General features: G+C 50.7%; 1 protein-coding gene across 2 annotated transcripts in view; it reads left to right on the top strand.

The window, feature by feature from the left end:
- NUP188 (nucleoporin 188) overlaps positions 1 to 13,622 on the top strand; it is a 761,473-nt gene that overhangs the window by 628,719 nt on the left and 119,132 nt on the right. The gene's annotated exons all lie outside the window — the stretch shown is intronic.

The raw sequence follows: 13,622 nt of genomic DNA, 5'->3' as shown, positions 1-13,622 counted from the left end.
GTACGTCCCTCCGGAGGGAGAAGTTCAAGATGCTGACTCTGGCTCAGGTCTTAGCTGCCCTAGACCTAGGAGACTGGATGGTAGCGTTGGACTTGCAGGACGCTTATTTTCACATCCCGGTCCTACCGGCCCACCGGCGCTGCCTGCGGTTCACGGTAGGCCACGAGCACTTTCAATGTACCGTGCTTCCCTTTGGCCTTACCAGCGCCCCTTGGGTGTTCACGAAAGTGATGGCGGTGGTCGCAGCTCATCTGCATAGATTAGGGGTGTCAGTCTTCCCCTATCTCGACGACTGGTTGTTGAAGGCGGGCTCGCCCTAGACAGTCGTCAGCCACCTCCAGACTATGAGCAACCTCCTGCACCTGCTGGGGTTCTCCATCAATGTGCCGAAGTCACACCTGTGCCCCTCTCAGAAGCTCCTCTTCATCGGAGCGGTTCTAGACTCGGCGCAGTTTCGGGTTTATCCTCCAGAACAGCGGGTTCGGGATATTCAGGCTCTGATTCCGATCTTTCAGCCTTTATCCTGAGTCTCGGTCAGGTTGACGCTGCGGCCTCTGGGGCTGATGGCCTCCTGCATCCTTCTGGTGCATCACGCCAGTTGGCGGATGCGGGCTCTGCAGTGGGACCTGAAGTTTCAGTGGGCCCAGCATCAGGGCAACTTGTCCGACCATGTCTTGATCTCGGAGGGCACTGCAAGGCAGTTGCAGTGGTGGCTCACGGACCGTATTTGGGTCAGCGGCAGATCCCTCTCCCTTCCCCAACCGGAGCACGTAGTTGTGACGGACGCATCCCTCCTGGGCTGGGGGGGCCACATGGGAGAGGCGGAGATCAGAGGCATCTGGTCTCCGGCGGAGTCCCGGCTCCACATCAACTTTCTGGAGCTGCAGGCGATCTGACTTGCACTGAAAGCATTCCTCCCCTCTGACCGGGGGAGTGTAGTGCAGGTGTTCACGGACAACACCACCGCCATGTGGTACTCTAACAAACAGGGCGGGGTGGGGTCGTGGACCCTATGCCAGGAGGCTCTGCGTCTCTGGCAATGGCTGGAACATCAGGGTGTGACCCTGGTGGTTCAACACCTGGCAGGTTCCCTGAACGCCAGGGCAGACAAACTCAGCCGTCGGTGCATGATGGATCACGAATGGCGTCTGAACTTTGACGTGGCGCAAGGTCTCTCTCAGCAGTGGGGAGAGCCTTGGTTAGATCTATTCGCCACAGAAGAGAACGCGCAATGTCATCAGTTTTGCGCGTTGGAATTTCCAAGGCGGCACTCGCTCGGAGACGCTTTTCGTCTCGAGTGGAGTTGCGGTCTGTTGTACGCCTTTCCGCCTATACCACTTCTGCCCAGAGTGCTGAAGAAGATCAGGCGCGACCAGGCCCAAGTCATCCTTGTGGCTCCGGACTGGGCATGAAGATACTGGTATCCCGAGCTACTCAGCATGTCACTCGATCCCCCGATTCGTCTGCCTCTTCAGGAGGACCTTCTGTCGCAGCAGCAGGGGACGGTCCTCCACCCAAACCTGTCCAGTCTCCACCTTCATGCATGGAGATTGAGCGTCGACAGTTGAGGCCATTTGACTTGCCTCCTGAAGTCTGTGATGTCATTCTGGCAGCCAGGTGTCCCTCCACAATATCGGTATACGCCTGCAGGTGGAACAAATTTGTGGCATGGTGCACAGCAAAGGCTGTGGATCCACTCTCTGCCCCTCTTTCTGAGGTTCTCCTCTGTCTTCTTTCTCTTGGCCAGCAGGGCTCTGCTCTGGGCAGTCTTAAGGGCTACCTCTCTGCCATTTCTGCCTTCTTAAGGCTCCCTGATCAGCCCTCTATTTTAAAGTCTCCAGTTGTAAATAGGTTCTTGAAGGGCATCACTCATGTTTCCCCCGGTTCCTTTCGTGATTCCTCAGTGGGACTTGAATCTTGTTCTGACTTATCTTATATGCGCTCCTTTCGAGCCACTTCATAATTGTCCTCTTTGTCTTCTCACTCTTAAGACTGCATTCCTGGTTGCCATCACCTCTGCCAGGAGAGTGAGTGAGCTCCAGGCTCTTTCTTCTAAACCTCCTTTCCTGTCTGTCCATCCGGACAAAGTTGTGTTGTGGACGCGACCCTCTTTCCTGCCCAAGGTAGTCACAGCCTTCCACATCGGGCACTTCATTACCTTGCCCACCTTCTTTCCGCCTCCCCATCCCTCGAAAGAGGAAGAGAGGCTCCACCGTCTGGACCCAAAACATGCGCTCTCATACTATCTGGATCGCACACGCCAGTTCCGGGTGGATGACCAACTCTGTTGGTTACATGGGCGCTAAGTAGGGACGGGCGGTGCACAAATGGACCATTTCTCGATGGGTCGTTTTGTGCATCAAGGCTGGTTATTCACTGGCTAAAAAGGAGCCTCCTGTGGGGCTGCGTGACCATTCCACTCGGGCCACGGCGGCTACTACTGCCCTGGGTCGGGGAGTCCCCTTGCAGGACATCTGCCAGGCAGCTCCGTGGGCCTCGCTGCACACGTTTGCAAGACCGGGCCCAAGTCATATTGGTCGCCCCGGATTGGCCAAGAAGGGTGTGGTACACATATCTTCTCCACCTCTCCTCGTGCCCACCGCTCCGTCTCCCTTTCAGGGCAGACCTCCTCTCTCAAATGGAGGGGCAGGTTCTACACCCCCACCTCCAGACCTTACACCTTCATGCCTGGAGATTGAACAGGGCAACCTGAATTCTTTTTCTCTCCCACATGAAAAAAATGCATACTCTCTACTCTTGAGGCGGAAAGCCGGGAGGTGAGAGGCACGTAGCGAATTGTTGCTGAAAGCTAACCATCGATTTTAAGATTTTTTAGCTTGTTTTAGCTGTGTATTGTGGCTAAATAGCCGTTTTAAACCTGTAAAAACGGGGAATACTGTAATGTGACAGATCGTCGATTTTAGACTTTTTAGCTCACATTATTATGCAAAGCACACACTGTGAAAGCGCTTGATTTACACCTACCTTAGACCCCTGCTGGACCCCCCCGCAGCCGATTTGGGCGCTGCTAGGGGGCAGGAAAATCAAGCTAACAGCCGCCATCTTGGGGGAGGTGTGAGGGGAGCGCTGCTGCTGCCTGGCCACGCCCACCCCGAGACACTCCTCCAATAAATGTCTGGTCCTCACAGGAGGCGCAGCGGACGGGCGCGCCGAAGGCGCGCTCAAGGCGTGCCCGTCTGTGCCCGTCCGTGATCGCCCGGGATCAGGGGCAGGACCCTCTGTAGGTTCCAACCTCCGGAAAAGTTATAGCGCCCTAGAACTGCGGAAGCTATGTCCCCCTCTAGAATATCCCTGCCGACATAGTCTAAATGTAAACAATCAAGAGAAAAAGTGTGCACACTGCTCCTTCTCGGTTAAAAGACAACTGGGATCGAGACACAAAGGGAAGATACTGAACCTGGCCTTACTAAACTGCCGCTCTCTAGGGAAACACAAGATGGAGGTACACGACTACCTAACAGACGGTCGAATAGATGCCCTCTTTCTCACGGAAACGTGGTTGAACGCCACATCGGCACCAGACATATTGGTGGCCCTCCCACCAGGATACGACATCAAAAGAATAGACAGACCAAAGGGAAAAGGGGGAGGAATCGCTATAATTCACAAACAAGATCTGATCTGCACTCTAGAGGGAAGGGATCTTGACAAAAGCGAAACCGGCCTCTTCTCCATCTCCGTGCACCAGGGATACTGCATCAGGGGATATCTTATATATCGCCCCCCGGGCCCCGCAGCCACTTTCCCCACCCAACTGATGGAAACCCTTACGCTTTCTGCTCTAAAACATGAAAGACTCCTCCTTTTAGGGGATTTAAATTATCACTTTGATGACCCCAAGAACAACGAGGCCCAGGAAATTAAACAAGAGTTAGCTGGCATCCAGATGCTACTTAAATCAGAACATCCAACTCACTGTCAGGGACATCTCCTAGATCCCATCTTTGCCAACTGGGATGCCTTAACCATAGACCCACCCACTCCAGTTATATGGTCTGACCACCTCCTTGTCACTTTTAGGGTATCGGTACCGGATGATGGATTACACAAGGAACCCACCCACGCCAACAAACGTAGGAAATGGGCTAAATTCTCCACAGAGGCCTTCAATAAAATCATAACATTAGAAGCCCCCCTTGGAGACAAAGATATAGAATCCGCCTGCTTAAATCTCAATAAGCTGATCCTAAAGGCGCTTGACCATACAGCACCATGGACTCATAAGGATCCGGTAAGACGGACCAAATCCGCCCTTGGTTCAACGGTGAACTCCGAGACCAAAAAGCAAAATGTAAAAATTACGAGAGGAAATGGCGGATACACTACCTCGAGGCAGACAGAATTGAGTATAAGGACAGTCTTAAAATATACCATGCACTCATTCGAAAAACTAAGAAATCCTACTTCTGTACAAGAATCAAAGACGCCGACAATTCCATGAAGGAAATGTTTTTAGTATACAGAGAACTCTGAACTTACCTCATTAGCCACCCCCATGACGGGATCAGTCAAAACGTGCGACTTAATAGCCGAGTTCTTTGCAAACAAAGTGGACAAAATCTACGCTGGCTTCCCAGACAAGGCCAGAGCAGGCAGGGAACAGGTAGACAACCACATACAGACACAGGAGGATAAATGTCTCTCAGCATTCATAGTTCCGCCTAAGAAAACCTTATGCTGTATAGCAAACCGTATTAAATCAGGATCACCGAGTGATCCTACAACCCCCAAAAGACTCCATGGCAGCATCACCACCCTGGAACCCCATATTAATCACCTCCTGGCTCTCTTTTATTACAGGACAAGTCCCCATCCCATTGGAAAAAAGCGACTGTCCTGCCTCTGAGGAAAAAACCCAATATCAGTATAGAAAAGTTGGACAACCTCAGACCCATGTCCCTTCTTCCCTACTTCGCAAAAATCGCTGATAAAGCTGTGAATATACAGCTCTCACCATTTGCTGAAGCTAATGGACTTCTCCATCCCTCTCAGTCGGGATTTCGAGCCCTTCACTCGACCGAGTCGGCCCTGCTGTCTTCAACAGAATCCCTACGAGGATATGCTGATAAGGGCCAAACGGCGGCACTAATTCTCCTTGATCTTAGTGCCGCCTTCGACACTGTAGCCCACCACACACTGCTACAGTGTCTGAAAAAGGGAGGTGTGAGAGAAAAGCCTGGGAATGGATGAAATCCTTCCTAACCGACCGAACCTTCCAGGTCGCCCAGGGCCAGTTTAAGTCCAAGGAAATAAAACTCAATCAGGGAGTGCCACAGGGCTTCAGTCTCAGCCCCACTCTTTTCAATCTATATGTGGCCCCCGTAGGAGGAATTACAGATACGTTTGGGGTTGAGATAGTATCGTATGCGGACGATACGCAATTGACTGTAAACCTAACGCAACCAGAGAAGCAAAGCGCCACCAACTTTGCGGCTTGTATGCAGAAGGTGGCACTTTGGATGGCAGACAATTGCCTCCGCCTGAATGGCAACAAAACGGAGGTATTGATCATAGGCAAAGCTCCATCAGTATGGACTTCAGCATGGTGGCCGGAAGAGCTGGGTGAACTGCCCACTCCAAGCCATTTAGTAAAGAACCTAGGGGTCTGGCTAGACAAAAACCTTACGCTCGACCAGACCAAACAGGTAGCAGGAACCTGTTTCGGGATACTACGGGTCCTTAGGAAAACGCTTGACCTTATGCCCGTACCAGTGCGCCAGACCATAGTCCATAGCCTGATAACATCTAGACTAGACTATGGGAACGTTCTGTATCTAGGAGCCAACGAAAAAAGTCTTTCTAGACTTCAACGAATACAGAACGCAGCGGCCCGTCTGATCCTACAACTACCCAGGAGAGCTTCATCTAAAATAGCTCTGAAAACCCTCCACTGGCTCCTGATCAGGGAATGGGTGACTTTCAAAGCCCTATGTACAGGTCATCGCATTCTGCATGACAAAGGTCCAAGCTACCTACGTGGTCTTCTGAAATGGTACGAACCCACCCGCCAACTGAGATCATGTGGGACGGGGCAGGTTCATGTCCCGAGGGTCCAAACAGCCAAAATGGGTGGAAAATCCTTCAGAGTCAAAACGGCCAAGAAATGGAACCAACTGCCAGTGGAACTGCGCACCGAACCATCAGAAACAAAATTCAGGAAAGACCTGAAAACACTACTCTTCCCTAACAACTAAAATCGAAAGAAGCGTCAGCAACAAATTACTACTATTAGCATTTACAGCGCGGGGACACACTTGTTAGTGTAACCAGGCGCTTTACAAAATACTAATAAATAAATGATGTGGTGGATGTCATCTTATCAGCCAGGCGACATTCCACCAAGTCTATCTACTCTTATAGGTGGTCCAAATTTGTCTCTTGGTGTGGGGAGAAATCCATTGACCCTTTGAAAGCTCGTTTGTCTGACATTCTTCAGTTTGCACTTTCTTTGGCTCAGCAAGGGTTTGCTGTAGCTACAGTGAAAGGTTATCTATCAGCTTTGTCGGCATTTCTCTGTCTGCCGGATCAGCCGTCTTTATTTAAGTCTCCTATTGTCTTAAGGTTTTTGAAGGGGCTTACAAATACATTTCCTCCTACTCCATTTATTGTGCCACAATGGGACTTGAATCTTGTGTTTGCTTTCTCAATGGGTTCTCCATTTGAGCCTTTGCACAAGTGTCCCATGAGGCTTTTGTCTTTCAAGACGGTCTTCTTAGTAGCGATTACCTCGGCAAGGAGGGTAAGTGAGCTTAAAGCTCTTAGTTCCAAGCCCCCATTCTTGACCATTCATGCTGAACGAATGGTTCTTAGGACCAGGGCTGCTTTTCTGCCTAAGGTGGTAACTCCCTTTAGTCTGGGGCAGTCCGTTACCCTACCTACCTTCTATCCTCCCCCTCACCCTTCCAAGGAGGAGGAGAAGAGACTTCACTGCTTGGACCCGAAGAGGGCGTGAGCTTCTACCTGGACAGAACCAGAGAGTTTAGAGTGGATGACCAGCTCTTCGTGGGTTTCGTTGGTGCCAGAAGAGGCAAAGTGGACGCTGTCAAGATGGATTGTCTTGTGTATCAAGATATGCTACTCTCTGGCCGGTAAGGATCCTCCTGAAGGTTTGAGAGCCCATTCAACTACAGCAAAGTAATCTACATCTGCCTTGTCTAGGGGTGTACCTGTAGAGGACATTTGCAGGGCGGCAACTTGGGCCTCCCTCCACACTTTCGCAAAGCATTATTGTTGGGATGCAGAGGTGAGGAGGGACGGACACTTTGCTTGTTCCATCCTTCAGGACTTCTTGGTATAGAAGGGTGGACACCCTCCTCCAGGAGTGGGACTGCTGTGGGAATCCATTCACAAGGTGAGGAATCCACTGGCAGATGTATCCATCAGAAGAACAAGTTACTTACCTTCAGTAACGCTTTTTCTGGTGGATACAGTATCTGCCTGTGGATTCCTCACTGGCCCACCCACCTCCCCGTTGTCCACTCTTCTATACCTGCATTAGTGACATTGTTTTAATGTATATATTTTACTGTTGAAGGAAATGTATTGTTATAATTGCTATCAAGTATTGACGGCACACTGTGTGTGTGTTATCTTGGTTATTTGGTACTGTGTACATTGTGTATATATCTACTGTTGTCGGTCCGTCCGTGTGCCTCGAGGGCATGGAAAAAAGGGCGGAACTGATGTCATCACGCCGACGGAGTCCTATTATGGAGTCAGTGACGTCAGCGGAGCCGCGCACGATGGCGTGCTTCTGTGACATCCTCCACGTCTGCGTGAAAAGCTACAAAATAATTTCCGATGGGGGATATTCACAAGGTGAGGAATCCACAGGCAGATACTGTATCCACCAGAAAAAGCGTTACCGAAGGTAAGTAACTTGTTCTTCAGGGCCCTAGTTTCATTGCACCAGTGTCGGTTTTTATCACGGCTCTGCGTTCCTGCCGCAAAAAAGCTATATACAGAACTGACGCGTGCGCGCAAGGGTGCGTCTTAAGTACTCCGACGACGTCATCCCGGCGATCACAAAGACAGACGCGGAGCCGCAGACGTCGCCTACCGACGCACAAGGGTACTGCTGATGAAATCTTTCCGGATCCAGTCTAACGCCTGGGGATATTCTATGGTAAGGAATCTAACACTAACTACTGTTTCTTACAGAGATATTGTTACCGAAGGTAAGTAACTTGTGCTTTGTTACGCTTTGGTGAAGAAACAGCCTCCTGAAGGCCTCAGAGCTCATTCAACCAGAGCTAAGGCAGCCTCCACTTCAGCATGGTGTCCTGGTCCTTGACTTTTGCCAGGCTTCTATGTGGACATCCCCAGACACGTTTGCCAATCATTATTGCCTGGACAATCTGATAGAGATATCTAGCCGCAAATTCCTGAACTTAGAATAGCCCCAGGCGTCAGACTGGATCCGGAAAACTTTCTGCAGCAGCACCTCTGCGCGCCGGGGGGCATCGCCGCACGAATCCTCCTTGACGTCCGCAGAGCCATATAAGCCCCTCCCAGCTCGCTGACGTCAGTTTTTCTTCCTTTCCGTGTCCCAACACGGATCCAGGAAAACCAGCGGTTCCTTAGCCTATTTTTCAGGCCTTCTCGACGCAACAGTGTACGATGCCTTCGGGCTTTAAGGCGGGAGACCTGTACCCGGCAATTGTCTATCACAGACCCGCACGCCATATGTATGTGGTGCCTGGGAGTGCACCACAACTACAAAGAGTGCGACTCCTGTTGGCAGATGACACCAAAAGTTCCTAAGGGAGCGTCTTATCACGCTTGTGGCCGCCATTATGTCCGGTCCTGCTCCTTCACGCCGCTGATCTCCCTCTATGGATCGGGCCCGCTCACAAGGTCGTTCCCGGTCACCGGGTCGTTCCTGAGGATGTTGTTCGGAGACAGGTAAGCACAAGCATAAGTCACAGAGGTCATCCTCCCGTAAACGTTACGCTAGGGCCCGCTGCTCTCGGTCAGGCACAGGCGCCCAGCAGTCGTCTTCCCCCATACCCACCCTTTCCAGGTGTCAGAGTGACAAGGTCCCAGATGGAGGCCTATTCAAAGGCTCTCCAGTCTTTCTTTGGGTCACCCTCTCTCCCTGGTGCGCCTTCGGGTCCCACAGATGAGGAAGGCACTCATGTCGTGTCTTCGCCGGCAGATTCGTCCTCGGTGCCGGCTGCGTGCATCGACTCCGGTTCTTGAGTCGAAACGACGTCGATCTCTGTGTTATGCTGTTATGCGACCCACTTGTTGGCATCGCTCTATTGCACTTTCAGTTAGGGTTGGGGTCTACGGTAGTCCATAGTACTTCGAAGCATCGGTAGAGGTTCCCTACCGTGAGGCTTCTGCCTCGCCTGCCCTTCCCAGGGGTGTTTTTTCAGCTTCGCTGTCCTCCTCTTTGTTCATGTTGGCTGCGCTTCTTTTCGCCAGCCACTGTGCCTTGGGACCCCTTGTTCTGTTCCGTTCCGGCACAGTTCTTCCGCATCTGATGCTCTGCCATCATATAGCGCCAGGGCAGAGCAGCTCTGCGGCACACTTCTTCAGTGTGTGCGCGTAGTTTGGGTGCACCCTGGTATATTCACTATCATGGGGTGCCTGCGTTATTTCTTCCGCTTCTGCGGTGATTGGTTCTACCCTCCAATTTCTCCGGGATGGGTAATGCTTTCTCGTACTTCAGCCCTGTCTGGACTTGTCTGTAGGCGGTGGCATCTTCGCCATGTACGTCTGTGCTGTACACTGCCTTGTGCCCTCATTTTCTGGGCCGTTCCCAAACAAGAGTTTTTCCTACTTCCCGGCTATTTTCCGCGCAGGTGTTTCCACGCTTCTGCTTTGGGTTCCTGCTATTACACTCTCGGGAAGTGTTCTCTTCAGGATACTCGCTTTCTTGGGTGGTCTTGTCTGTAAATTGCTAGGCCCTTACATTGATCCTGACTGTTTTCACTTTCATGTCCTGCTCCATCTCCTCATCTGTCTAGCGGGGGACATTGGCTCCTCCCGAGGAACCGGAAAAAAGAACTGAAAGTAACTGGTCTTTGGCTGTTGATCATGGGATACCGAGGGTCTCTGGAAGGATTCTTAAAGGCACGGTATCCATTTACAGACAAATAATGGCAGCCTATGGGGCTTGTCTGTCCAGCCCTTCATCTCTATCATGAAAAAGGGATATTTGTGAAGGGGAGTTTCTCTATGTGTGAAACTTAGTAAAATAGTTAAATTTAACTGTAACCTGGCTATCTTTTTCACTTCAGGATGAAGTATTGGCCAGCGTAGCCTAGTTGTTTTTAGGCTGCATATCTCTTAAGTGTCTATGCAGGACTGCAGAAGAGGACAACTTAAGAGGCTATATCTAATGAAGTGCTCCTGGGTCCACGCACTTGGGCGGGACTATTCACATGATTATGACTATCACAGAGATACCCCTACTACAGAACTGGAGTTACAGGTAAGAAACAACTCCATCTGGACAGTGTCCTGTCCAACTCTGCTTCAACATGACTGTTGGTACTTATGGCGTACCCCTTGTCTTGTTTTATTCAATACATTCTTTTTAGATGTGTATCTTTCTTCATATATATCTGCTCTGTGCTTTTCCCACAGCGGGGTCGCGCAGGCAATGTGCCTTGCTGCGGTGTCCGTGGTCTTCGCCCCGGTCTGCTTATGATGCGAGCCCTTGTATGTGTGTCTGACTTGCTGCAGGCCACTTTTGCCGGTTGCCTACATGGTGATGCGTCCTTCACATCTGGGCTGCTCACGCTACCCTACAGGGGGATTTCCCTATACTTGGTGTGGTTCTGCCGTCCACACTGTATGCTTATGTGTATTCCTGTCTTCCACATGAATACCAGTCTTAATGTGGTCCTGTTCTGGGTGCTTCTGCATGTTGCCGTCCGCCCTCTCACATTGTGAAGGAGTGACTGCGTACTGGAGTGTCTTGTGTTTCTGGTAATGCCGGCACTTTCTGGCCATGGGTCGGCATCCTGCCAATGCTGTCCCACGTATCTTAGCTGGTGCAGGTTCAACAGTGCTTTTTTCCACTGTTGTGCAAACTCGACAGGTATGCGCGGACTCTGTCATACCGTTTTGTCCTCTCTCTGGATCATGCTTCCTGTCGACTAGTCGAATCCTGCGGATCCATCGGACCCTAGGCTCAGTTCATCTTCTTTTACGTATCCATGAAATCTCATTTCCGCACCAGCATTTCTGGCTCTATGCTTTCTTTCTCCCAACCCGGTATACACACAGGTTTTCGTGCTGTTCTTTAACGGCTTGTGGTGCCCTTGCCTCCCATTGTTTCCGCTCTTGTCAGAGCTTCGTGGTCTGGTGTGGACTGCCCTGGCATTGCTGTGCCCACTGTGTTTCGTCACCTTGTTGACGGCTAAGTTCTCTCTGGAATTTGGTGGAGTTCAGTTGCAGACCCGCCTCCTCTATGGGTGTGGCTTTCTATCGTATCTATTCTAAGTTCAGGAATCTGCGGCTAAATGTCTTTATCAGATGAACGAGTTACTTACCTTCGGTAACGATGTATCTGGTAGAGACAAAATCTAGCCGCAGATTCCTTAACATCCGCCCATCCTCCCTGTTCTCCCGGGACCTTTTCAGGTTGGGTTTTTGCATTCGCCTCCCTCCGGGTGGCTTTGTCTTTCTGCGGAGTGACATCTTCCCTTCACTCCTCGACGGGATGCTTCATTCTGTTTTGCTTCCTCTACTCCACCCATTCTCGTGATTGGGCGGTATGCTCATCTGTCATGTGGCCTTTTACATCCCTACGCCTGGGTCGACCAGTGTGGGAGTCTACTCATGTTCTCCCCCCACCCTCCTTTCTCAATCGCCTTGGGGTCTCTTACCTCCCCTGCAGTCCATTAGTTTGAAGTCTATTGGCTCTGCCTCAGTCTATAGGTCTCTTACAGGGAATATGACGTCCCTCTCTGGTGCTGACATGTGGTGGATTGTCATTGCTCATGTGTTTCGGACTTGTTGCCCATCACAGTTATATATTGTGGTTGCAGACTTTCTGTTGTCTATGTTGTTTTTTCACATCTTCTTCTGCTTCCGGGAGGGTTTAACCTTCGCTTTTGTGGGGTTGCTTCTCAGAGCGGTGCTCTGCTCTTTCCCTTCACTATTTTTCTTTTCTTTGTTCATCTTTTTCGCACACTGTTCCCATACTTTCACAGTTTTTGGTGGTGGCTCCGCTTTGTAGCGTTGAAACGTTTTTCCGACGAAAACTGACGTCAACGTGCCGGTAGGGGCTTATATGGCTCCGCGTACGTCGTGTCCGTGGACCACGTCAGGGCGGAGCCATGCGGCGCTGCCCCCTGGCGCGCAAAGGTGCTGCTGCGGAGAGTTTTCCGGATCCAGTCTGATGCCTGGGGATATTCTAAGTTAAGGAGTCTGCGGCTAGACTGTGTCTCTACCAGATACATTAGAGTAGAGAAGTGTGGCTCAATGGTTAGAGCTGCAGACCCTGATGCAGTAGTCTGGCTGGGACCAGGGTTCAATTCCCGCCTCGGCGGGTCTCTGGCTCAATTTCCTCGGACCTGATAATTCTCGCCTCGGTGCCTATTCTAATCATGAGTCCCACTTTGCACGTCTGGGCAATAGCTTGCTTAATCTCTACAACGGCCCCAACAACGCTGAGGATGCCTGACTTCACCTTGGGGGTGCCCAGGAGTGGGCTCCTCACAGGGAAAGGCCAGGAAGGGTTCCTCGGTGGTATTCGTACAAGCGCCGAGATGCCTACGGGTAGTCGTGCGCTATACAAGTGCGTAATCATCATCATCATACATTGTTACCGAAGGTAAGTAACTTGTTCATCAGGTCCGTAGGGAGGGCCTCTTTGGCTATTCAGTCTTACAGGACTTTTTGGTTTAAACTTTTACGCTGTTCCTCTGGGGATGGTACTGCTTTGGTATCTGTTCAAAGGTAAGCAATCTGTGGCTAGATGTCTATCAGATGGACAAATTACTTACCTTCGGTAGAGACATGATCTAGCCGCAGATTCCTTAGCGACCCACCCATCCCCCCTGCACTGCGGATCAGTTCTTCGTGTCAGGGCTGTTCCCCTTCAAGGCCCTAGTTGTTTAAACACACCACTGTCCGTCAACTTCATGGCTCTATCCTTCTATCATGGAAAGTTGTGGAAAGTACTGACGTCAGTGTGCTGAGGTGGCCCTATTTAGATGCAGACGTCACGACGACTAACTCGACGCCATACGCCATCACGTGGAGTCGACCGAGGCCACCTACCGGTGCGCAAGGGTAATGCTAAGAAGAATCTTCCAGATCCAGCCTGACGCCTGTAAGTTCAGTGGTAAGGAATCTCTGGCTAGATCATGTGTCCACCAGATAAGGCGTTACTGAAGTTAAGTAACTTGTCCATATAAGGCAGAGACATCCAACATCATCATTAACATGTCTGAGTCTCACCCTATGTCAGACACTCTTTTTAGGAAATCTGTAAAGTTCTTCATATGTGAAGGTCAGCTCAATATCAAATGTCTCAAAAATTCATCTGTGTTCTTGGAGGTATTTTCAAATAAACTTTACTGAGGAATCGAATAAAAAAAATTGGGAGCTTGGAATGTTCTACTTAAAAAACCTGCATT

The sequence above is a fragment of the Lissotriton helveticus genome, chromosome 5_1 (assembly GCF_964261635.1).
Source record: "Lissotriton helveticus chromosome 5_1, aLisHel1.1, whole genome shotgun sequence".
Lineage (NCBI taxonomy): Eukaryota > Metazoa > Chordata > Amphibia > Caudata > Salamandridae > Lissotriton > Lissotriton helveticus.
The sequence above is the reverse complement of the archived record's forward strand: the minus strand, read 5'-3'. Positions and strand labels throughout refer to the sequence as shown.